This window comes from Podarcis cretensis, assembly GCF_951804945.1.
Source record: "Podarcis cretensis genome assembly, chromosome: 1".
NCBI classification, from domain to species: Eukaryota; Metazoa; Chordata; class Lepidosauria; order Squamata; family Lacertidae; genus Podarcis; species Podarcis cretensis.
The window spans coordinates 34,455,328-34,482,009 of record NC_137170.1 but is presented as its reverse complement, the minus strand read 5'-3'; the positions used below and the strand labels follow the sequence as shown (position 1 = coordinate 34,482,009).

General features: G+C 45.0%; 1 long non-coding RNA gene across 3 annotated transcripts in view; it reads right to left on the bottom strand.

Moving 5' to 3' along the window:
• Nucleotides 1-23,514, bottom strand: part of LOC307204280 — a 51,513-nt gene extending 27,999 nt beyond the window's left edge. For all 3 annotated transcript variants that reach the window (XR_013833557.1, XR_013833558.1, XR_013833559.1), the window contains exon 1: nt 23,377-23,514. This is a non-coding gene — a long non-coding RNA (uncharacterized lncRNA). The remainder of the gene's footprint in view (nt 1-23,376) is intronic.
• Between the last annotated feature and the right edge of the window lie 3,168 nt (nt 23,515-26,682).

Here is a 26,682-nt window from a genome sequence, read left to right as displayed (position 1 = left end):
AAAATCAGGGTGATTACGAGGAAGTGAGTCCAGTTGATTTTGATGGAATTTCCATCCATGTTTTATGTTCAGGACCAGAAAGTTAAAATTATCTTAATGGTTTTTTGTTTTTGTTTTTTTACAAGTGCGGACTGAGTGAAAAATATATAATTTGGATGATTACAAAGTTTAATCAGTTCAATCAATAGACTGATCAACTAAAGCTGTGTAGCATAATCTGACAGATGTTTACTAAGTAATTAGTTCCTGGGAATTCAATGGGTCTTACTCCTAAGAAAGTGTGAATGAAAATGAACATATTAAAGAGAACTTTTCTATCCAACAACAAACGGGAGCTTTTATTCATTAAGTTGCAAGTTATCATACACATTCTTTCAACATCTCAAGGTAGACATCTGTATTGAGGTTTTGGTAAAAATATGAATTGGTTATAAAGTAAGTAGTTGATTTAACTACAAATGTCATCAACTGATAACTCTAATCATTTTCCCCAACATTTGATACGGACAAATGTTTTGTTATTCCGAAATATTAGGTACAAAATAGGTAAAGTGATATCTTTCGCTGAAACAAATTTTGTTGGCGAAAGGTTATGCAAGTTGATAGTTAAATTGCAACTCTTTATAAGCTGAAAATGAAACATATTTTTACCAGCTATAGATAGGGCAACACAACTTGCTAATCAAGCATATTAAATGACTTCAGACTAGCTTTGCTATCCCTCAAGAAAATTAAAATCACCCGTTCCATATGTCGTTTAACAATATATCCAGAAGTCACAATACTGAAATGGGTGAACAGCTAATAGTATTCTGGTTCTGGGACTTAGAAAATCTCTTTGTTGCCTGAATAAAACTTCCAGTTCCTTGTACATGGTAAGACAGCTGCATTTTTATGACTTAACTAATGTTCCATTGAGAAATGCAATTTGATGTGTTCACCTCCTTTCCTTTTAATGTTATTTCCAGAACTACTGTCTGTAAGTTTTCTGGGTCTCCATTCTGTCAGTTCATTTCTTAAATCAGACCAGAAAAATGCCTCACAATTTTAACCTTCAGAAATAGCTAACAGCCCTTGAAAAGGCACAGACAAAGATGCCCAGGATCCAGTGATCCATGTGCAGTTCTGCACATTGACATGCCTAAAGCTCCACTATCCACAGGTCTAGAAAGTGTCCTATCTGCAGGAGCAAAAGGAGGAGGCAGTAAGAATCGAGGACAGTGCTGCCTCCAGGGTTGTGGTTGTTGTTGTTTTGGGGGCAGGTTTTGGAAAAGACACCTTTGGTGGGACCCACTTGGCCTTGGATACCCATGAGTTATACACACCAAAAGTATGCATTGCAGTGGGTCTGGTCCTAAAGTAAGACCAAGTGAGGCAATTGCCTCTGGTGGCAAATGCTGGAGAGTGGCAGCAAAGCGTTGGAGGAGAGAGTTGTATGAGCCACATGCCCTGTCCCGTGCCTCCTACACTTGTCTGCTGACCTAGCAGCACATATCAAATGTATTGTAAAATCAGATGTCTGCTTATAAAACATGAAAAATCCTATCCATGCCTACTCAGAAGTACGGTAAGTTCTATGAAGTTCAATGAGTTTACTCTAGGAAGAAGCATGGATAGAATCACAGCCTAAGTCTTGGATTGTTACAGGGCCTTCTGGGAAAGTATAGCCCATACTGTAATATATTTAATTGGCTTAATAATTTATCTTGTTGCAGAACTGTTGATGATGCATGAAAAACACAGGTTGCCAACTTTTGGAGGCCCAGGGGCCCATTATGTGAATCTGAGAAACTGTTCTGGGCACCACAACCTAATCTAATTTCAGAAGAGGGAGGGGACTCTGTAGGTAGAGATGCACACACGTGTGTGTTGTTAGCAGCCTTTGTACTAGAGTTTGGATAGTTAGTGTTTATTTTAAGTATATAGATATGGATACTGAATTTTACAGAGGGCAGGTACTATCAATAAAAGTTAGAGTTGTATTCCATGAAGTTGGACTAATTTTCTTTCCCAAACATCCAAAAAGAAAGTGTTGCACTGCTACAGAATAAACTCACTGAGTACATGGTGGGTGGTAGTAACTTTCCATGTGATCTAAATGTCTGCATGAAGATATTTAAAACAGCACACAAAGACTGCACTGTGTAATCTGGTGCTATATGGTACTGACTTTTATGGAACATCTCTCTCTCTCTGTGTGTGTGTGTGTGTGTGTGTGTGTGTGTGTGTGTGTGTGTTGATCTGTGCATATTCAGTTTAAATCACCTTTAAAATCAAAGTTCTTTGATTCCATGGAGCTCTGGGCTGGAGCCAAAATGAGTATAATAACACATCAGACACAGAGTTTGATAGTGAGGTACACATCTTTTGTCTCACTTCTGTCCATTATCAGTAGACAGCACTCAGTGACGAGACCAAGGAATTTAGGACCATACAAATTTTGAACTCAGTTCCATAGTGCCTCGTGCAGCCATGTTGACCAGATCAGCCAAATCTGCAGCTGCAGAATATTTCTTTGCATTAGCAGGTTTTGTTTGTCTGGCTGTTTTGCACTCCATTTGTATCTGGGAGTATAGGTGGCACAGAGCCCAAGGCACCCACACAGAACAACTCGACACAATAGCTTGTAAAATAGGCTTAAAAGGTAAAGGGACCCCTGACCATTAGGTCCAGTTGTGACCGACTCTGGGCTTGCAGCGCTCATCTCGCTTTACTGGCCGAGGGAGCCGGCATACAGCTTCCGGGTCATGTGGCCAGCATGACTAAGCCGCTTCTGGTGAACCAGAGCAGCGCACGGAAACGCCATTTACCTTCCCGCCGGAGCGGTACCTATTTATCTACTTGCACTTTGATGTGCTTTCGAACTGCTAGGTTGGCAGGAGCAGGAGCAGGGAATCCCCGTCGCGGGGATTCGAACCGCCGCCCTTCTGATTGGCAAGTCCTAGGCTCTGTGGTTTAACCCACAGCGCCACCCACATCCCAAAATAGGCTTAGGTACCCTCCATTTTCTGCTTATGCTTTTGTTGACTTTGCACACAACCTCTTCTCACTTTACTGCCCTAAACCAATTCATGCCTTACTTATGACTTAAACCACCTTTATGTGACAATAGTACATGGAAATGTGGATGGGAGCATCTGGGCTGATCTAGATATGAACAAGTCTGGTTCTTTAATAAGATCTCCGTTGGATCAGCCAAAAGACTTTCTAGTCCAGCATCCTATTCCCACGATGGCTGATCTGATGCCAATGGGAAGCCCACAATCAGGACATGAGTGTAACGTTCACTCTCCCCTCATGTGATTCCCTGCAACTAGTATTCAAGGTATATTCAGAGCTAATGTTTTCTGACATTATGGCTCAACTAATTTGGTTCCTCGAAAATACTTCCGCTTACACATAATGAGTTGTAATTAGTCTTGATCTCAATTGGCTACTCACTTTTGGCTCCTGGCCACGCACTGTGTTTTGAGCTGGCCATGTTTTTATCTCATCTCACATCCAAATCAGACTCCATGACCTCAACTTTGGTCCTGCTTCAGCCCAGCATTTATCTGTAATCTTGGTCTTACCTATAACTGTACAATTACATTAATCAGCCTTGATAATAAGTCCTCTGTTGTCACAACAACATGCCTCTGTCCTTATAGTACAGTTTGGTAAAAAATTATGAGTCAAATAAAAATATACAAAGAGGGATAAAAATGAAAAAAAGAAAGAAAATTCAGCCCACTCAGGATTCCCTATGGGAATGTTTTAAACCCAAATTGTTTGGCTTATATAGAACCCAAGGAAGTACAGAAACAATAATATTGAATGGAAAGACAGGATATAAATGTTCCCAATAAAGTACATGTCAGTACCTATGTAAAGTTTCAACACAAGTTGGTTCTGCTACTCTTTTTCTCCAGCTCCTTCTGCTTGGAGAAAAATGTCACGTTACTGATCCCTTTTTGGATGCCATTTCTCAATCTTTTTTTTTTTTAATGGAAAAATACAAAGCGTTTTACAATATTTACAATCTTTTAATAGCATGCAACGGTTAAAAGACACAAGCTGCTTTTTCAGCTAGCAAACAGATTAGCAATATGACAGTCCATGCTTCCAAGAATGATGCATTCATTCCAGTAGTTAATTGCCTAAAGTTGCATGGGAAAGGTGTACATACTTTGTGGAGCTCTTTTGCCTTCAGATCATAAGGTCACATGACGTGAAAGAGAGTAGAAGCTTTTAGGATAGTGGGAGAGGTAACAGTCATAAAATAAAAGCTTGATACATACAGTCAGTGACCCAGGTCCATCATGTTGGTGAAGAATGAGAGTAGCACATCTGATCTGTCACCTCCTGTGCAATGACTCTGCTCCCCATACTCCACTTACAGTTAGTCTGTAACCAAGTAAATCTAAACAAACAGTGTCAACTGCTGTCACCAGCAGTTTGATAATGCTATCCATTTAAAATGGCTGTAGGCCACCTCTGATCCCATCCATCTTTATTTTCCCCAGCTCTGTCTCTATTACTTCTCCTGAAGGACTTTTATTCTCTCTCCTGTGATGTTCCCTTTGACTTGTCATGTGCACTTACATATATTCCAGGTTGATTTTGTTGTTGCCTGTCTTTCGACATGGAGGACAAAAAACCTTCCCAATGTCTGGAACCACCTAGAGAAACCATCTATATGATGCATCACACCTGTAAACAATCTTGTGTCTTATTTTGTGCTCTGAATCCCACTGGTTGAGACTGGTCAACCAAGAGGTTCATTCACTAATGCAATGCTGTGTTATATCCTTTCCTTAAAAAGTAGAGACATCACCTTGCCAACAAAGGTCCGTATAGTTAAAGCTATGGTTTTCCCAGTAGTGATGTATGGAAGTGAGAGCTGGACCATAAAGAAGGCTGATCGCCGAAGAATTGATGCTTTTGAATTATGATGCTGGAGGAGACTCTTGAGAGTCCCATGGACTGCAAGAAAATCAAACGTATCTATTCTTAAGGAAATCAGCCCTGAGTGCTCACTGGAAGGACAGATCGTGAAGCTGTGGTTCCAATACTTTGGCCACCTCATGAGAAGAGAAGACTCCCTGGAAAAGACCCTGATGTTGGGAAGATGGAGGGCACAAGGAGAAGGGGACGACAGAGGACAAGATGGTTGGACAGTGTTCTCGAAGCTACCAGCAGGAGTCTGACCAAGCTGCGGGAGGCAGTGGAAGACAGGAGTGCCTGGCGTGCTCTGGTCCATGGGGTCACGAAGAGTCGGACACGACTAAACAACTAAACAACAACAACATCCTTTCCTCCTACAGAACCATAGAATTGCAGAGTTGGAAGGGACCCTGAGAGTCATCTCATCCAACCCCCTGCAATACAGGAATCTCAGCTAAAGTATCCATGACAGATGGCCATCCAGCCTCTGCTTTAAAACCTCCAAGGAAGGAGAGTCGACAAGCTCCTGAGGGAGTCCGTTCCACTGTCGAAGAGCTCTTCCTGTCAGAAAGTTCTTTTTGATGTTTAATTTTTGTTTGATTTTGTATCACAGCTGTTTACAGCTAGATGGAGCACAGACCTTAAAAATTAAAAGAAACACTCTCCCAGAAACAGGCACTCCCTTTCAAATGACAAAAAAGCCAAATAAACTCATTTAAAATAATAATAATTAAAAAATAAATAGGAAGTCCAGAGGACCTTGGTGGTTCCACTGGGGGTGTCTGAGAGTTCCATTAAGCCCACAAGGGCATGAGACCCTTACTTACGGGATTGCATCTTCCCATATGTGCCCACTCAACTGCTTTGATCTGCAGAAGTACAGTGGTACCTCGGGTTACAGATGCTTCAGGTTACAGACGCTTCAGGTTACAGACTCCACTAACCCAGAACTAGTACCTCAGGTTAAGAACTTTACTTCAGGTTGAGAACAGAAATCGCGCGGAGGCGGTGCGGCGGCAGTGGGAGGCCCCATTAGCTAAAGTGGTACCTCAGGTTAAGAACAGTTTCAGTTTAAGAACAGATCTCCAGAACAAATTAAGTTCTTAACGCCAGGTACCACTGTATTGTTACCTGTGCCACATAATACACATTCCACAGCTATAAGAAATCAGTATTTTAGTGTGGTAGCATTGTGACACTTCGGAACTCCCTGCCTGTTATATCAGGCAGGCACCTTCACTGTACTCCTTTTGCTTAGGCAAGCTTATCCAGACATGCAGGTGCTGCCATTTTCAAATCTCCTTTGCTCTTAATGATCTTTAAATGTTGTTTTTAGGTTTTTAACCGTTTAATACAGGCTTCCTCAACCTTGGCCCTCCATATATTTTGAGACTACAATTCCCATCATCCCTGCTAGCTAGGGGTCCTGCCAGCTAGGAATCATGGGAGTTGTAGGCCAAAAACATCTGGAGGGCCAAGGTTGAGGAAGCCAGGTTTAGTAGTAATTTCAACATTTCTAGCAAGCCACTTAGAGGTTATGCTCAAGCGGTAGATTTGTTTTTAAAATAAAATACATAAAATGAGTGCAGTTGCTTATGTAGCCAAGTAGCACCACATGTGCACAAACACAAGAGAGACAGGGTAGTAAAAAGCTTAGGAGATGGAGCATTTGGGGAGGGAATATTCTAAGGGAGGGGAACTCCCTAAACCAGGCCTAGGCAAACTTGGCCCTCCAGATGTTTTGGGACGACAAATCCCATCATCCCTGACCACTGGTCCTGTTAGCTAGGGATGATGGGAGTTGTAGTCCCAAAACATCTGGAGGGCCGAGTTTGCCTATGCCTGCCCTAAACAGCCCAATGAGGACTGAGCATGTTCAATGGTCACTGGATGCTAATGCTGACAGCTGTGAGTAGGTTAGGATCTGAAGCAGCTGTAGAAGTCCTCCATTGGGCTTCTTCTCTCTTCCTCATCTTCCCCTGAGTTACCTCCAGATCTAAACTCTTCTGAGTGAGTGGTGTGTCATCACAGCACCAAGCTGTGCACGTCCAGCTAGTGTGTATAAAATATTTGCAGTCTTGCAGCAGGCAACCCAGAGGTAATAATAAATAATTTGGTCCCAGTGCTCTGGAGGGATCATGCTGCAGGGTTGACAATGTTGCCGTCGTGTTCAGAACTTGGAAACCAGGCAGGGAGGAGGAGGGCAGAGGTACCCATGTATTTCAGCTCTGGAGATGTGGAATACAGACCATAAAACACTAAGACATTTCTTGAAATGACAAAGTGTTTTTGCAGGGGGAGAAGGGGTAGCCTTGCGGTGCATGCCATATTTTAAAAGAGCTGCATGAATGATCTTGCAGTTGAATGGCATAGTGCTCGACCTCTAAAGAAAGGGGGAGCGGAATCATTAAAATGAGACTTTTAAATGGTCAGAAAGTGGAGTGGGCAGGAGATGGGAGGAGAGGGGAGATGTGTCACTCAACACCAATGATGTCACAGGTCCTGTTCCAAAAGTGGCTGTGGCATTTGCACAAGCAAAGTTCCCCCTCCCCACCGACTTGTTTCCCCCCACTGTAATAAAATACTGTGGTTTGAGTTCTGGAGAAATATGATATCTCCATGACAGCAATGCTATGTTTGGGGGCTGGGATCACAATCACTGTGCATTTGTAATATTGAGAAGGAAAGATATATTAAAAGCCTGAAAAGACTTTTCATTAGGAAATGCTTATTTTCTGAGATCACATATGTATCCAGCTCAGATTAATTTGCTCAGTGGAACATTTAGTTATTTGCAGACAGACATTTTCCCTAGTCTGGGCTCAAACTTTGATTAGTTTTGTTTGTTAAATCCTGGTTATTCTCATGCCCTAATATAAATTATGTTTGGGGTGTTTTTCTGAGTGCATTTACAGTTTTTGCAGAGCAGATTGGGAGAAACTAACTTGCTAATAATAAAATAAATTGGGTGTGTGTGTTGAAACAGAAGTGAACATTCAGAGTTTGGTCTGTCCTGTTTCCAGAATGCTGTTATCACTCTTGTCCTAAGTACAGGTTTAAGGTAAAGGTAAAGGTAAAGGTACCCCTGCCCGTACGGGCCAGTCTTGACAGACTCTGGGATTGTGCGCCCATCTCACTTAAGAGGCCAGGGGCCAGCGCTGTCCGGAGACACTTCCGGGTCACGTGGCCAGCGTGACATCGCTGCTCTGGCCAGAGCCAGAGCCAGAGCCGCACACGGAAACGCCGTTTACCTTCCCGCTGGTAAGCGGTCCCTATTTATCTACTTGCACCCGTTGGTGCTTTCGAACTGCTAGGTTGGCAGGCGCTGGGACCGAGCAGCGGGAGCGCACCCCGCCGCAGGGATTCGAACCGCCGACCTTTCAATCGGCAAGTCCTAGGCACTGAGGCTTTAACCCCAGCACCACCTGCGTCCCTAAAAAGTACAGGTTTACTTGAAAGTAAAGTACAGGTTTACTTGAAAGTAAATCCCCTTGAATTCGGTGATTCCGCTTGCCCTACAGGTTGATTCAGAAGTCAGTTTGCAAAGCACTGTTGCATCCGAGGTTTCCAGTGAAGGTAGGATAACTCCCATGCATGTTCTCTGACTGAAGTTTATTATAACATTCTTAACTTCAAGTAAAGCCTTGGCTGCTGCCAGGTTATCAGGGCAGCATTCGAAGCTGGGTGCATTTCTGTAACATTTGGGACAATATTATTACAAAGTTCGTTTAAAATAATCGAGGTGCTTTTTATATATAAGAACCCCGGAGTAAACAAAGTACAAGAAATCCTAACTCCCATATGATTGCGCTGAGATTAGGGTCTAATTGCTTAAGGTTCAGGTGGAATCCGCAGGCTAAATCCTATAGGGGCGAACTGAATTTCTTAATCATTCTGTCAAAAGCAGAGGGATGAGAGCCCACACGCTTCCTAACAAGTCATTTTAACAGTTACAAGCTCCTTACAAAGACCACACAGGGAGCCTAAGAGATGCAAATCGAATTCTAATCCGTGGTCATTCTGCGGGGCCTTCAACAAAGATGTGCTAAAGCCTAATAGAAAAGAAATCAGTTCTCTGTCACCAGCTCCTAGGAAAATCTATTAGAGAAAGTACAGATCTTGTATTTACAGCCGTTGCTTTTAAAGGTTAAGGACAAGTACATGTAAAAAGGTAGCCTGAAGGATGGTGGGTGTGTTTTTTTCCGTGTGAAATATTGGACAAACCCCTAATGATTATCTTCTCATTTTATCCCTCAACGTGCTTTGATAATTTAGTTTGTATTCATTGGACAAAAGAATAATCCTTTCGAATACGTGGAAAACAAAAAAAAGGGGAGTGAGAGTACCCGATCCTTGCCAACTTTAGGCGGAAAGCAAGTCCCATTGGTTTCAGCAGACCTCCTTCCTATTAAATGTGGTAAAGAGTAACAGCCAAACATTAAATACAAATAGGAATGATTCACATTAATTTCTCTGACTTTAACTTCCACATAAACGTACCAAAAGATCGCGTCCTGGGACAAATTTGACTTCCATGCCACCCCCGAAAGGACTGGATCACTTTAAGAACTTTTTGGCTTGTGTTATCAAATCAGTTCCGCGATCCTATGCATTTTACGCGGAAGTAAGTACCACCGAAGCTAAGGGGACATTTCTGTGCTTAGAAGCAGCACGCATCCTAAACGTTGATCGAGGCTGCGATCCTAGCCGCGCTTACTTTTGCGTCAACTGACACTAGCTCTAAGAGGACCCCACTCCTAAATACATTTTCGTGGAGAGAAGCCCCACTGGATTCAACAGGAATGGCTTCCAAGGAAATTTGGCACCGCGTTCTAGACCGCCTACTCTGCGGTTGCCTTAATTCGGAGGACCATTGGCCCGAGAGAAGATATCGGAAGTACTGTTGGAACAGCGATTTGAGATTTGAGAATCTAGAAACCGAAAGCAGGGAATTAAAGGTGGGCATCCGGTTACGAAAGGGAGGAGGGAGGGGAGTTTCCCCTCCTCTATTACCTTCTCATTTCGCTCAGTGTTAAATGGATTTACACGGAGCTAAATCCTATAGTTTGTGGAACGCCAAAATCCCGACCTGCCACAAATAAAGCACTACTTGCTAAGCCGTCTTATTCAGAAAGAAGCTCCACTCAGATGAATAGGACTCACTTCGGCGGAAACCTGTTTCGGGTCCTAGTGTAAGTGGAGCAAATGCCTCAGAACATTTTAAAACCAGAAGGCAGCTAAAAACAAGCCTCCACAGAAAACGAGAGAACTTACACGGCCACAGCTTAATATTTTGCAGAGCTGCATGCGAAAGTTTAACGTAGAAAATGCGTCACGTGTGAATTCTGCTTAATACTGGGTATAAAGGGGGAGGGGGGAATCCAGCTTGTCGCGTTCTATCTGATGTCAGTTTTCCATTTCCATTTGTATCTGATCTGGGCAATAGAAATATCCATTGATGGAGGTATGTAGGAATGCCATTCTCTTACTGTCAAGAGCTCTGGCCCTCCCTGGTCAAATCCGGTTTGACTCCTTCCTTGAGAGCAACGGCTGGCTACAAACGGTTTAGCTGCAGGTTCCATTGTGACACCAAGGAAGGGATTCCGGATGAAGAGCTCTGCTCGACTCCTTTTCTCTTCAGAACTTATTCCGGATTTGGAACTCCTGAACTCGAGGGAACTGACTTCCGAGCGACCGGTTTGGGATCTTCCCAGTGATGGGTTATGGGTTGTCTTCAAAAGTTTGAAACGGACTGTTTGGATGCCACCGTAGTGATGGGCAACGTACCAAGCGGTCCCTTTAAACTCTAACAATCAACGCACCATTTCAATTCGACGCCGTAAAAAGTGTATCTACTAACTAAACATAATAGTGTTCCTCTTTTAGTTGGGTAGCGAAGGATATTTCCCCTGCTATTGGTTGCTGGCGGGTGCACATCCCATGTGTGGCTTTATTACTTTCGGCTCTTTTGTGGCATCTTTGCATTTTTAAGTAGTAGTCCATCGCTTTAAAACTCCCCCCCCCCCATGTAAAAAGCGATGGATAAAATGAATTAATCCTAACAACAAAACGGAATGCAGTCTCCCTTGACCTCCGGTTGCTGGCTATCCAAGGGGCCTAAATTTGACCAGCAGCAGGAGGAACTGATCTGCCAGATATTCTCCTCGGGTGCATCTCGGATTTGCTCTGCGAAGCCCAAGGCGCTTGCATCTTTTTCGTTTCCCGAGAGGTACCTGCCTCCTCTCCTCTGTCCCTTTGAAGGAGACAGTGGGGGATCTTAACGATACCAAATGAAAAGCGTCCCTTTAACAGAGCTGTTACGTACTAACCTTGGATCCTAGGACAACAAGCAAGTAGGATCCTAGAATGCAACAACTGATTGGCTTGCAGGAGAAGACCAATCAGGCTCCAGGAAGAAGTTAATCAGCCTATTAGGCTGGTAGGATCGCAGAATGCAACAACTGATTGGCCTGCAAGAAAAGACCAATCAGGCTCCAGGAGGGAAGCAGAATCAGCCAATCAGACGGGACTCATTGTGTAAATAATGTATATAAAAGCCTGAGGTTTGGGGGGGCAATTCAATCGCTGTTTTACAAGCTGCAATAAAGAGCAAGAAATCACTACAGGATTCCGAGTATATTGCAAGAGCTTATTTGCTTCCTTATTTCTGAATGTCTCGAAAGGATCTGATTGCGGCCCCTGCCAACTGGCAAATGAGTGTGCCCTGTCACTCAGGCAGCAGGCACGCCCCAGTCCATCTCCAAGTCCTGGGGAGGAAGGGCGGGAGAAAATATTGGGAGCGGCATTGGATAGGCATTGGTCCATCTAGCGACACTGACTGGCAGAGCCTCTCCTTCAGGAGTTCAGGCGAGGGTCTTTCCCGAATCCCATCCCTACCTGGAGATCCTGAGGACTGAACCTGGGACCTTCTGCACCTATGGCACATTCAGTACTACTGAGCTACAGTCCTTTCCCCAGAAGTGGTGTGATCCAGACCTCGGCCGAGGGCTGCAAGTTTCGCACTGGCTTGGATGAGGTGCAGATCGCAGCATTCCCACTCTTCCGAAAGGGCAAGACAGGGAAGCTGCGAACATCAGACTGTGTGTGTGTCCTTCCCCCAACTTTTCCACCGGGTTCCTTAACCTAAGAACCAAGCCAAACGGTGTCACTGAGTGTACCTCTAGGACTGATCTTCCATAAGTTTCGACAGCAGAGACCAGAGAATGCTGACAGTAGCCTTAGGCCCTGCTCTTTAGCTCGGAGTTTTCGACTTGCATCCGTACATAAGCAGAACCTGCTGAATCCGCCCAGTGGCCCACATAGTCCAGCCTCTTGTTCTCACAGCGGCTAGCCAGAAACCTGTGGGAAGCCCGCAAGCATTTCCAACCTTTGTCTGGGACGCAGCCACCAGATGTTCTACATATATGCTCTGCCTCCCTGCCTTCTTTTTCGCACACCATGTTCCCAGGCAATATATGAGAGCATCCCGAAGTTTATTCACTTGCGCTGAGTAGCACCAACAAATAATCCCCACCTTTGGCTCCATTGCATTCAGGGGTGCCCACTTGGATAACATATGGGGGAGCAGGTAAGCCCCCATCCCATAATCGGTCACATGATTTGGCGCGCGCACACCATTTGAATGACAATACTCAGCAACTTTGAGGGTCTGGTCCCTCAAATATTTTATTGGGAGACAGCGGAGGGACCTCGGCCCCTATGATTGCATTTTACACCCCATCGTGGCCATCCGGGAACGGCTGTCGGCTGGAAACCTGCGTCGCAGGGGATTACACTAGATGACTCTCGGAGTCCCTTACAAATCTACAATTTTATGATTTCTACGATTCTATGATTCCTAGACGTATTTAATTCGAATTTCAGCATCCCAGTGGGGCACAGTCTAGCTGAAGCAAAGCCTGTGTTGAAGTCCTAGGAAAGCAAGCAGGAGAGTCAGATCTTTCCCATTCACATCAGGGCAAGGGTTTCGCTTGGGCTGGATCGGACTTCTAGATCTAAGAAAGTGAACTGACAACAATCGAACCTGGAAGTCAAGCCAACGTCGTCTCGTTTTGCGTTGTTTCTTCTCTAAGTGCACATGCGCACTTTTACTTGGGAAGCTTTCCAGAAGTGCTAGCAGAATTTTGTTCCATTTAAATGCAACCAAAAAATATATTCCTGTGGACAAGCATCCCTGGAACTGACTGAGTATGGGAAGCATCGGGGTGCTGTCCTTATGGGGCTATTAACATCACGCGCTTGACTATGGGGTCAGAGCAGAGCCAATCCACTCGCCTACCTGCCGCTGGTGCCCCGGCCAGGCCAGGAGTTCCATCCCACCTTAACTCGAAGTTCTTCGGTTAAAGATAATTTAGCCTTTATTGAACTTAAATGGGAAACCCGTTTCAAAGTATCCAAGGTTCAAGTTAACTGGAATGCCGGTCCAGCTGCTAGTGAACTGACCAAATGTCTAAAAGAGGCACATAGTTGGCTTCGCGTGGTTGTTCAGGTCAGCAAAATTGCCTCCGCCATCAAATTAGGATACAAAACGTTAATCGGTTACATTTATTTAAAAAATGAATTTTAGCAGGGCTTTCCACTCGAGGGATTCCCTGTGGAAATGTCTTTGTCGCTGGTGATTTAGGCTACATTCTCCCGCACCTTTGCCTAGGAATAAGTCCCATTGGCTTCTGTGCCTACCCTTGAGCAGGCATGTTGCACCAGAAGCGGTTTAGTCATGCTGGCCACATGACCTGGAAAGCTGCCTGTGAACAAACGCCGGCTCCCTCGGCCTGAAGCTAGAGGAGCGCGGCGCCCCATAGTCGCCTTTGACTGGACTTGACCGTCCAGGGGTCCTTTACCTTTTTACAGGAGTGCGCTTCTACCGTCCAATCCTATACGTGTGTATTCAGAAGTATGCAGCATTGAATTCAGTACTTATTTCCCTCTAAAGTTGACGCAGGGCTTGCTTTGAGTTTCATACCCTTTGGAGGATTGCCAGAGCCCCAGATGGGACATATTTCGCAGAGCAGAGCCAGTCCTTCAGATTAAGTATAGAATCGTAGAAGCTGGAAAGAACCCTGAGGATCATCTATGCCAACTCCGTGTAATGCAGGACTATGCAGCTGTCCCACAGGGGGATCGAACATGCGACATTGGTATTATCAACACCATGCTCTAACCAACTGAGCTATTCGGTAAATGAGCTCCTTGTTTTATTTCAGTGTCTTTTATTTTATTGATAAGAATGTGCTACTGACGGTCAACCTTTGAGGTAGAGCACCTTAGAAACTCAAACAAAGGCATCAGTGTTCGAGTCTAAAGTTATTCTTTGTTTTTGAAATTGTTCCAACATACGTGTGTCAAACGCTCCTTATCAGGAGCGTCAACTTGAATAAAATATTGTGGGAGTCCACGTAAGCCCCGCCCCTAATAATTGATCGCATGACGCAGTGCACACGCACTATTTGAATGGGAATGCCCATCAACTTGGGGTGTGTGTGGCCCCCTTAAATATTTTATTGTGAGGCCTAAGCCCCCGAAGCCTCTAGGAGTTGGCTGCTATGGTCCTAACCACAAACCGATCACTTCATTCATGGGATGTTCGTTCCTTAAAACACTCTTTATGGCAGGAGACTCCTGGTTCATTATGTGCCTAGTACACATTTCAGACCAATGGTTCCAACCACGGGTGACAATTTGAATAAATCACGGGGGGGGCAGGTAAGCCCCGCCACACATATTTAATCACGTGGCATGGCACACACATACAATTTGAATGGGAATTCCCCTCAGCTTTTTGGAAGGCAGCCCCCTCAGATATTTTATTGAGGGCCGAAGGGACCTCGGTCCCTAGGGGTTGGTTCTTATGGTTCCAAACAATGCAGAAGCCAAGGTCCCAGGTTCAAAACCTGGCATCTCCAGTTGAAATTTTTCTCAGGTTTGGGACCTTGAAGAGCAGCTCCGGGCCAAAGAAAAACTGGACCGAGCAGCTCAACCACCTGGCTTAGTATAAAGCCGTTTCTGGATTACATTTAGGGGGAGGGATGAATCCGGCTGTAAGAAAAGGATGGTTTCCCCTTCCCATACAGTCTGCTGTCCAAGCGTCGTTGCGCCACCTCCTATTCCTTTCCATTGGGGCTTCTCAGAACAGCTTCCTCGCTGGATCGTGCAGGAAAGATAATTTAGCTATGTATACTCGTTTTTAAGATGTGCTGTTTTATTGAAAATTGGTTTACCCACAACGTAGCTTTGAGATGTATTTTTCTTTTTTTAATAATAATAATAATTTTTATTTATTAGATTTATATACCGCTTTTCATCATAAGATCTCAGATCTGATTTTTGATTAAATGGTTTATACACCCCCCCCCAAAAAAAGAGAAAGAGAAATAAACAAATAAATAAGTGGAAAGAAAGCAGGCGTTAATTTGGGAGGCTATGTAGGAAAATCGGAATCCGAGAACCCAACTCTCAATTTGTGGGGAGGACGAGGATCCAGGGAGCCTCCGATTCCTTTCCATTTAGGAACATCGAGCAAGAGATAAAGAGGAAGCAACCGGAAGCGGTTAGTAAAAGAGCTGCCATCAGCTCCCTTTGGAGTCAAGGCCTCTCATCTGGCACTGACATGAACCGGGAAGGTGGCGAGGAAGCGGGACAGGCATCCTGAAAATACAGGCGCCTTCTCAAAAGCCTGAAATCAGCGATAGCGTTTGCACCTGCAAACTGCAACCCGTTCAAGCCAACGGCGAATCTACCATCGTTTTCAATGGCTGCGGAAGGCCACCCCCCCCCCAGGTCGCCGTGGTTCTTGTCTTGCCAGCCCTCAACTTATTCCCACCTTCTTCTTCATCAACAGCGATCATAATGATTATTAAGGAGCTGTGTGGGCCTCTTAGCTTTCACTTAGCTGCTGGCACTTGACTGGCAAAGCGGGGGGGGGGGGCGGGTTCTTTTCTACCAACACAGCCAAGGAAGTGGCTCCGAAGACGGTGCCTTGTGGGAGGGCCCAGAAGCAGGCAGGGCCTTGAAGAGACTACGGGTCTCTTGCTTGTCCCGAATCGAAAGCTGTGGCAAGAGAGAGGAGTCTGTCACGCGCGTCTTAAATCTGGTCGCTACAGTCGTGCAATATTACTTGGCGCTTAGCAGAACAGCTGGGGGCAGGCAAGAGCCCTACAGTGGCAGTGTTTGACATGGATAAGACACGCACACCCGCAGCGCCCGTCCTTCTCAGTGCCTCGGTTAGAAAAGATTCAGGTACAGTAGTCGGATCTTCCCACTTCAGTCTGAGCAACCTCGTCCCATGGACTCCGTTATGAGAGACATCTCTTTCCATCTGAAGTGTCACCCCCGTTGTCGCTATTATCATGGTCATAATTATTTAAGATAGCAAAAAGTGACCTGGTTGCAGCAGCATTTTTCCTTTCTCTCCCTTCCTTCCTTCCTTCCTTCCTTCCTTCCTTCCTTCCTTCCTTCCTTCCTTCCTTTCTTTCTTTCTTTCTTTCTTTCTTTCTCCCACCCCCCCCTTTCCCATATAAAGCCTTGCAGTATCGCCTCTAGGCTGAATGAGTTTGTGAAGCACCATTTGGCAGACATATCATATCCATTCAAGGAATCCTGCCCTTTCTGGCGTCATCTTCGCTACACCAAGCTCCGAGAGTTACCCAGCGCACATCTCGACGAACTCGCGAGTGTGCGCACTCCCATTTTCCCTCTCCCCATCTCTCACGCACACTCAGCCAACAAAACCCTCCTAAACATACTCCTTTCCACCCTTGATTTCAGCCGAACTTCTTTGCAAAAGGAAATCTCTATAGGCTCAAGGGGCAAAAGGGAAAGAACAACTCTGGTGGTTAGAGCGTGGTGCTGACGACGCCAAGGTCGCAGGTTCGAACTCCCTATGGAAAAGCTGCATAGTGTTGCATTTTGCAAGGGGGTTGGGCTAGATGACCCTCAGGGTCTCTTCCAACTCCATGATTCTATTATTCTAACGTCGCATCCAAGTGGAGGACGATCTACTAGTTCTGCAGATGGCTTTTCGGCCATATTGACACAAAGGCGATCATTTCCCACACACCCCAGTCCTTCCTCACCCCTTGCAAACTTCCGTTCAGTCGCAGTATTCAAGGACAAGGCGTTATTACAAACCAAGTTAGAATTTTGCCCCGAACCACTTGCCCGTGTTGTACTTTCTCTTGATTAAATGCCTGTTAACCCTAAGAGGCTAGCAGAACAATCAACATACTTTCCCAATCACCATTTGGGGAGACAGGAGGTATTCCTGGCTGCGGATTACACAGCTTGTTTTGCTTTGGTCCTGGTTTGGGGTAGCGGTGGAGAAAGCAATTAAGTTACATTTTCCAAGGGAATGCATAAAAAGACTCATGGCTACAGCTTCGTGTTTTAAATAAATAAATAAGGATTGCGAAGGGGCAGAAAATCTTCAGTGCTTGCCTGACTGTTCTTCCTCCCCTCCCTCCCTCTCTCTCTCTTTCTCTCTCTCTCTCCCCACCTTCCCCTCTCCCGGGCACGTTATTCTGTATCTTTCAGCGTGTCCGGCTCTCATGATTGCAAATAGGCCTGTTTTCAAATGGAAATAAGACTTCCAAACTGATTATGTGTATTGAATCGGAGTCGCTCGCTAGAGCCTCTTGTTTAAAATGTATTGAAAAAAGGATGATGGCTACAGACCTCTGGAACCAGCGCGGAGAGGTCGATTTATTTTGCAACTTTTGGCCACTGGAGAATATTTCAGCAAGATAATTACGGCAGCCTGGGAGGGGGGCGGCACCTTGGAAACACAAACACTCTCGCGTCTCGCCTTCCCTTCATCTCCATCTCTCCCCCGCGCGCACCTGCCATTTCCAGCTCCTAACCTCAAGGAAAGGCAATGTGTGTTGACTACCACACCCCACACCTCCAATATTGAGCAGGAGGAAGATAAACCGTGGTGCTGCTAGGGGCTGACCAGTGGCCTCCTTAGTTCCCTGCCCATACAACTTATCATCTATAAATGGAAGACGGTAAGAAAAGAGGAAATAAAGTGGGGATAGGGTAGAGCAGGATAAACCTCGAGGAAGATTTGAGTCTGCAGGAGAGGGGGCGTCATCCTCAAACTCTTGGGAATCTTCCGAGAGCTTCATCCACATTTATCTCAGGCTTGCAAGGCCATTACTATTCTCCCCTCCCCCCATTGTAAATGTCCGGGGATGAGGCTAAAATAATGTCACGCGCATGGACCTGCTTTCCTGTCCAGACAGTTTATTATGAAAGCACCGAAAGGCTCCGAAACGCAAGAGATTCTCCCCCACAAGCTGCAGATCAGCACCTTTGGAATTCGAAGCAGCCAAACTACAGTTCCCGGGATTCTTTTGCGGAAGTCATGTGCTTTAAATGTGTGGTGTGTACCTAGGTACAGGCGTGGTCTGGCCTGTGAGGATTCGCAGACACCCATACTCCCTTGCGCGTTGCCAGCCGTCTCCCCAGACAGACTGGTCAGCAATCATAGGAATCAACTCCTAGGGGTCTAGGTCCCTTCGGGTCCAAATAAACTATTGGAGGGTCCCCCCCCCCCCAAAGTTGATAGGCATTGCCATTCAAATAGTGTGCATGCGCCGCATCCCGTGATCAATTATGTGGGCGCGGCTTACCTGGCCCCCCCCCAATAATATTTTATTCAAGTTGGCACCCCCGTCAGCAATGCTCCCCAGAAAGTGTTCCCTTGCAGGGAACTTGCGGCGGCCTCCTGGCAACTTCAGAAAGCGGCTGGTATCTATCCAAGCGCGAGGAGCTTGGAAAATGAGTTTTGAATGGCAAGGGGTGAGAAATGTAACCGTTTGGTAGGACTTAAGACGGACATATGCCCGCTCCTGCCTTCCCCTCCTGCTTTTGTCCATCTTGCCTTCTTCCTTTATCTTGTCCACACTCCTCCTCCTCCTCCTCCCCGCTAGAACTCTGGTCCAGCTTTCTCTCAGCTTCTGATTGGTCGGTGCCACTCGTGCGCTTCAGAATGGACAAGTGTGTAGCGGCGCGGTTAGGATGCATAAATGATCCATCGCCCACACTATGAATATTAATGAATACTTTTACCAGAGGGATCTGTGTGTGAGAGAGTGAGTGAGAGGGAGGGAGGGAGGGAGGGAGGAGGGGGTTGGGGTTCTTTCCTCCAAACGATGACCCTTTCAAGCGCAGAATGACGAGGAGCGATGAAAATATTTGGAATCTCTAGGAAGCAGTTCATGTCCATATAGTGACAAAATATTTTTACATGTCACACATCTATAGCTGGGTGCGTCAAATTCAATTAGACGGCGGTAATTATGCATACCCGTGGTATACCTGATTAAAATATGCATATAAGGTACATAAGGTACTCCCACTTAATTTATTCAAGGGTGGTTGTGTAATGAAATTATCTTCCAGGGTTCAGATTCACTTTCAGGGTTGTACAGCCTGCGGAAATACTATAATAAACGGGTATACTATTACATTCTCAGATCAATTAAGACAAACCAGGGTAGGTAAGGGTTAGTGGCTAACGTGTAAAGAGTAGTTCCACAGACATCAACGGAATTACATAAGTGGAAGTGGTCCTTTTACGCCCAGACCAACGATGCAGTTAAACCTAAATAGTAGAATTCAAATCTAGGATTTCGGCTTAAATGCTTTATATTAAGATAATTCACAAGGTTATCCTATGCGTACATAAAGCTAAATCCACGGTATTTAATTAAGCTTATTGTGCATAGAAGTGCAGTTCCAAGCTACCACCCTTTTATGTTTTCCTGGGAATAAGCACCATTGAAAACAGTGGGACTTACTTCCAACATAAACCTGCTTAAGAATGCACCACCCCAATCCTAACTAAGCCAAGATACTTCTGTTTATAGGGGCTGTAGTAGGGGTTGTTTATAAGCATATTCTGGGTTTGATTACTTTTTCTTAAAATACTAAGGTATCACGGTGATCGTATATGGTTTGCCACTAGTTAGCATCCCTTGAAGAGACCTGTACCTAAGCGCATGCGCACCTTTAAGCCCTACAGCCCATTCAACGTTGACCCGAATTCCTTGGGTGTAAGGACATTTGAAAGGGTGCAGTCTCCTGCACACTGGGCTGTCAGGAAGTACCACTAAACTGGTAGATTTATGCATGGAATCTGACGACAAAGCTCCAATCCTACTTGCTTAGAAATCTGTAGGAAAACGTCGTTGATTTCATCTTCTAAATTATTTTGGCGGGGCGGGGGTCAAATATTTTTCTCGACATGGGTTGTCAACCGGAGTGAAGGAAGTGAGCTGTAGTGCCATCTGTTATTTCCCTCTAACTGAAACCCTGAACATGCTGTGACCATATTTACTCTCTATTAAGTGGAAATATTACTAGAAAATCCCCTTTTTTGTTAACAGGATAGGCAATATTCTTTCTTATAATTACTAGAAGCTGTGTAGCTGAAGGACCAAAAATTCTCGCCCGAACATGGAATTAGTAGTTTGTTTTTTTGTTAAGACTTTGTTCTGGGTGCTTATAATCTTGTTTTTCAACAATTCAAACCTATGAAGTAAGACCCACTGAATTCAATCGTGTTTAATTCCAGGTAGTATTGTAGCCTTAGAAGCGTGCTTCTTTACATGTTTGTAGTTGGGAAGGGGGAAAGAGGACAGTTTATAACAAAGTTACGATGGACTATTCCAAAGCTAATACCACTTAAAAACCTACAGCTGCATAGCTTCCCTTCATATGAGGAAGTTTGTTGTTTTACACGGTTTGAAATCGAAACAAGGTATTTACTATCCAGGCGAGGTTCCGACTTCTTGTTCACCACTGGAACTTCGACAGAGTTTAACACGCCTGAGTTTGGGCGCCATGCAGACAAAATTAATCCAAATCCTACTGACTTTAGTGGGCGAGTGAAGCCCACTTGGCCCACGTAGACCCCACGGAATTCGGCCCCCAAGTCAGTGTGCATAAGATTGAAGTCTCCAGATCGCTTGGCAAATGGATAAACTAGCCCTTTGCTTTACCGCCCGTCCAAAATTCATAGTTATAACTATATTACATAAATATCGGTATAATATGGGAAGGCAGACAGGAAAACTTTGTTTCGATTTCAGTGATATCTCTGTATTTAAGCTGCTCCTGAGCACTCCTTCCCAAAACACACCAGTCATCGCAACAAGAAATGGACCCATATGGTTCCAAAGTTCCAAACCCTTTTCTTAAACCTGAGAGAAAGATGGAGAGACAGAGAGAGAGAGAGATATCTCTATGCACCCGAAGCGTTTACGGCGGAAATGCTAGGCGCTTCTGGTACTAGTTTGAAAATTTCATGAAATGACTAACTCTGATTATTCTGAACAGCTTTCTGTTTCGGCCGAAGTACTGTGAAACTACCCAGACTCTACCCGAAAGTCGAATTAGGGCCTTATTTTACTATAATGAGGGTTATGCTTTCAAAGGTGCGGAAGGTTTCGACGTCTTTTCGCTTGGCTTTCTTTACCCCAAACCACTTCAGAAATTCTGCAGTCATTCATTCAGCTTGAGAAATGCAACTGAATTTCCTTAAAATCAGTTTCACGTCTTTCCTAGAGACTGGTGGCCTAAGCTGCTATGGAGTGGGCGGGTGAGAAGTTTTCTCATGCACTAGTAACCTCGAAATCAAAGAAACAGAAAGCGAAGAACTGTTGGAAACCAGATCTACGCAGCTGCATTTTGGTCGGCGTTGAAGACACCATCGGGGCAATGTTGACTACTTTTGAGGTTGCCACACTAGACATACTTAGTAAGGAATCGCACTGAAACCAGAGGACCTTCCCTCTCCGTTAAAGTGTTTTGGATCCAGCTACAGATTTCAGTGCAAATCCAAAGAAAACAATCCTATCCGCGTCTACCGAGAAGGAATTCCCATCGAGTTCAGTGTCCTTTACTGCCAGGAAAGTAGGTACAGGATTGCTGCCTGATGGTGGCTGGATCGTGCCCAAGTATTGCAAAATTGCCCATCCACTTGTAAGGGAAACGGATCTCAACACTAACAGCGAACTCCATTGCCACCCACCCCCATGGGAAAATAAATTTTCGGCATCCTCATTCAGGAAAGAAAACTGAAAACAGGCGGCGGACAGAGAAAGCTACAAAAGCCGCTTGGGTTGTTTAACTTGAGTTGTTGGGTGTGGAGTGGGTTAGGAGTTGTGCCTGTCTCTACAACCATTCTTATACTCGCAATAGTACTGCCCCATTCAAAGGGAAAGGCCAAAAATAAGGATGGGGGGTGTCTTCTAGCTAACAAACAAAAGCAGAAATCCGATCCAAAACTCGGATTAGGAAGAGTCTTGGAGTAAGTCGGTTAGCAGGTCGCTAACAATCACAGAAGGACTCAGACCTCAGTTACTCCTCTGAGGTGTTACAGCCCCACCATCCCAGCCACCGTCCCCCCGCGGCGCCTCCCAGCTTCCACAGGTCCCCTCAAGGTGTCCGTACTTCTGGAGCCTTTCATTATGGTTTCAAAGACACGTCTTCACACAAAGAAGGGTGACCCTCCGACATCCCGACTCAGCAAAATTCTGGGCTAGCCTAGAGAGCTCGAAACGTTTACAGTCAGAAGAAAATTATCCAAATGGAAAGACCTTCCTGGTGACGTTACCAAACGGAAACCAAGCGGCCTCACGAAGCATTAGATCTCAAGAAAACGACGGATCTGATGGGATCCTAGGGATGGCGACAGCAAAAGAGAGCAACTCGTTTGACCACGGGGAGAGCCAAATGAACAAATTTTAAACCTAGCTAGCACCCCGCAAGCGGAAACATGGAAAGGAGCACATAACTCCTTAGAAACAGGCCTCACAGACATAATGAAACTTACTTCCCAGCTAAAAGTGTCGACAATCAGGAAAGTCTGGCTGGAGGAAGGGACCCAACTAAAACCATGACTTCTGGTGTGTGTGTGCGAAGGTAGAAAAGGTAGCTCATTGCACCTTAGGCTGATGAAGCCAAATTTCCTTCCATTAGGATTAGGTCCCTTCAGGCGGGCCCAGAAACGGCAGACACCGTCCTTTCTAGAAAATAGTTATCTCTTTAACAAGCCTTCAAAGCAAAGCTGAGGAAGATAGACAGACAAACGTTTCCCGGCTGCAAAAAAAATAAATCCGAAGCATACACACTTAGCTGTTTTCTTCCTGCACAAATGCTATGTTAGCTTGACACTCAGCGCCCTAAAGGAACGTGGAAAGAAGCCCCCTCTCATCTGCCAAATTCGCCTCCAAAAAAGTATACCTATCCGAGACACACTTACGAGGAAGTCAGTCCCACTGAAAGCTTTCCTCGTGGTTAAGTGCGTCGACGATCGGGGTCCCAGCATCGACAGCCTTCTGTATCTCCTCCTAGCCACAGCTTCCGAGAAGAGGAGGAATGGACATAAAATGTTCGAGAGAGAGAAAGAGAGAGAGTTGACCTTACCTGATCTCTTCTGTGCCTGTTGTGGGGAAACAAACGCAAGCCATTTCGTGTTAATCACCAAATTGCCATAGACGACAGTATTTCTACTTTCCAGAACCGTTTGATAGCACAGACATCATATTTCCATTTACTGTGACCTCACCTCTTCCCCCCACGCCCCCCCCAGACATCAGCAGACCAACTGGGCAGATAAGAAAGATGCTGTCAACTTTGCTCCAACTAGTTTACCATACAAGGATTGATCATCTTCACGAGCCACTCAGTGTTTACCTCCAAGTCCTCTTTTGTCCAAGCAGCCCTCAGCGACTCGACAAGAGCTGGTTCTCCAGCGAGGCCCTTGTGTACCTGCTGGCCTGACTGATCATATATATATCTCTACAGGCAGATGCTTTCTCTGGGGCTTTGCTTCATTCTCCAGCTTTTGCTAATGTTCAAAACAAACAGTCAGGCTGCACTTCCATGCAACATTTGTGCCTTCATAAGAACTGATATTGTGGCAGGATTCCTAGACGATACTCAGGGGGTGGGGAAAGGGAACTGGCCATTTTTTCCAATGGGTGAGTTGGGTGACATTTTCTCCCTTTAACAAGCAATCCGTGGAAACCTCAAAACCTGGTTCTGAGACCAAAGAAGACCTTGGGAGAGAGAAGGTGGCCTGATATTGATCCTCAAATATGAAGAAGCTCTGAGCCATTATATGCAATTCCTCCCCTTTTATCTATGGGGTGTTTATAGTCCAATGGTGCAAACAGTGGCTAGAGTGGGACAAGCAGATAGAATAATATATTCTAACCCCTTGTCTTACTCTAGCTGCATTTTGCAGCATTTGATTAAACATCCCATAGATATAAGGCGAGGGAATGCTCTTTCCAGTACCCGCATAACATAGTCCAGGCGAAGAGATGGGAACAAAATAGTCAGCCTCCATTAGATCCCATTACCCATTGTGGTAGTAGTAGTAGTAGTAGTTGTTGTTGTTGTTGAAGTCCACAGGCCTCTCATCATTTTTTTCATGTGGACAAGGATAGAACTTCCATGCACACCAAAAGCTCGTTTTTCTCCTTCATCTTTCCACTTTTAATCACTTTCCTTCCCTTTTCTCCTCCCAGTCACTCAGCACAACAGGCAACACCAATCTTACAAGGCCTGGGTGATTCCCCACCCCCACCCCTGGTGTAATACAGATTTGCCCATTTTACCCTACGGACGCAGTATTAAGCACACTCATTTTAAAAACGAATTTCCCTGAAATCAAGGATGGTCCACTTCCAAATCAAACGCTGCTGGAACTTCGGCCTTAAACGAAATTATGCTTATTGCAGGGCTAGTCCAAATTCTCAAAATATGTTTGGAGGGAAATTTCGATTTAAAAAAAAAATATTTTTAAAATAACCAACAAACGAAACCATAATGGCTTGCATCAGTTCAAACAGAAGTATACCCTGGGGGGAGAGTCTTTTTTTATGATTAAACCTCAATGCTATTACGTCATTTCTTTAAAAAAAGAAAAAGCAAGAGAACGAACTATAATTTTGCCATAGCCGTTTTGTTTGCATTTCTGCTGACTGATATGTAAATACAGTTTGAATTGTGTTTGCTTGGACTCTAGAGGTCTATAAAGAGACGAATTCACCTTTTCTGTGGAACAAGCAAACAGACTTTAAACTAAGCCGACATCAGACAAAGTGGAAGCCAGTTTATTTAATCGAAACTAAATCTAGTCGCAGTAAGATAAGTCAGTGTACATAATCATCCATTACAGTCATTACTCCCACCACCAAATATGTGTTTATTAGCTCGTCCAGATAAACTCGATCCATTTATTTTCCCGAGGCTCTTCGGGACAAACACGTTTCCATGTTTTTTCTTCTAAGGCCTAACTTTAGGGCTGCGGAGGTGGGGGCGAGATAGGGGGGGCGAGACAAGAGACTACTAAAGTACCTTCAGGAATGCTGTTTTATAACCGCCTCCCTTCCCCTGTCAGTCTCAGTCAACAATTCATTTACTTCAGGAAGGAAAAAAGGAGAGAGAAAAAACAACAACTATAAAATTTGGAGATCCCTTAACACAGTTAAAGAGAGTTGTGAATTGTGGACACGTTATTTAAATAAGTTTTGCTTTTGTTTTTTAATTCCAAGAGCTGAACTCTACTGGATGTGCCTCCAAACCGAGAGATTTATTATTGGCGAGCTTCTCGCTGCTGATTTCCCTTTGCCAAGACCCTCAGCGCCGTTATTTGAAGCTTTTTCATTTAGGAAGGGTGGAAAAAAGAATCACAAAAAAGACACACTGGCGTTTGAAATGACAGCCTCAAGTGCTCCGTTTTGGGCTCCGCGGATGCTAATTTTAGCGCAGAGGTATAAAAGGCGACTGGGGGGGGGGATAGCGAGAGAGACCTGATTTAGAAAAGGGGGGGGGGAAGGAACAGCTGGAAATGTTTCTACCGCACTTGACCAAAGTCTCTCACTTTCTCGCTCTCCCTCTGTAAACAAGAGAACTACATTTTACATATTGCACCGAATATTTAATATCTCTCTGCTGACACACGTGACGAAGAGTTGGAGACGCATACATGTGCACATATCGTTATATCAAGAACCAAGCCTCGATCCCAGCCCCCAACCCCACCCTACCCTCGCCACCAGCCCTAGAGGGGAGCGGATTCTCTGCTTCGGCTGTGTAGCCGTTTCGTTTGCGCGGTGGTTGGAGCTCTTTCTGCCTGTACAATTCTCATCCCATCATTCACTTCTCTCTCTCTCTCTCTGGGTTCCTGAGCCCTTCACCCTTGCAGATATAAATATATTGGATATATCAAGCCAAGCTAGGATTACGTATCCGGCCAGGGCTCCTAAGCAAAGAATGATTAAACCCTTTTGCTTGATCATTATCCAGAGATGCCCGTAGACCGACGGTTTGCAGCGCGATCAGCCGAAAGCTTCACGTGGGCTCTGCCTCGCAGGCTGCTTTGGGTTTTGGTTTGTTTCTCCCCTGCCTACAACAATCTGATGTCCGATGGGCAGAAAGCCGCTTTACTTGGATGTAAAGCCTTTTCGTTTTGCTCTCCCGCCCCCTCCCCTGGAAACTCCTTTTCTGAGCGCCGTCTGTTTCTTGGCTCGTGACGTCGTGACTTCTTCTACCGGCTTAAAACAACGGGAAAGTTATAAAACTATTCTCAGTTCATAGCCATCGACAAATCTACCTGGCCTGAATATTGTGCCCTCTCCCAATAAGTCGAAGAAATGTTGAAAATCGGAAAGGGAGGGCAATATATATATATATATGCATATACGTATATACACACACACA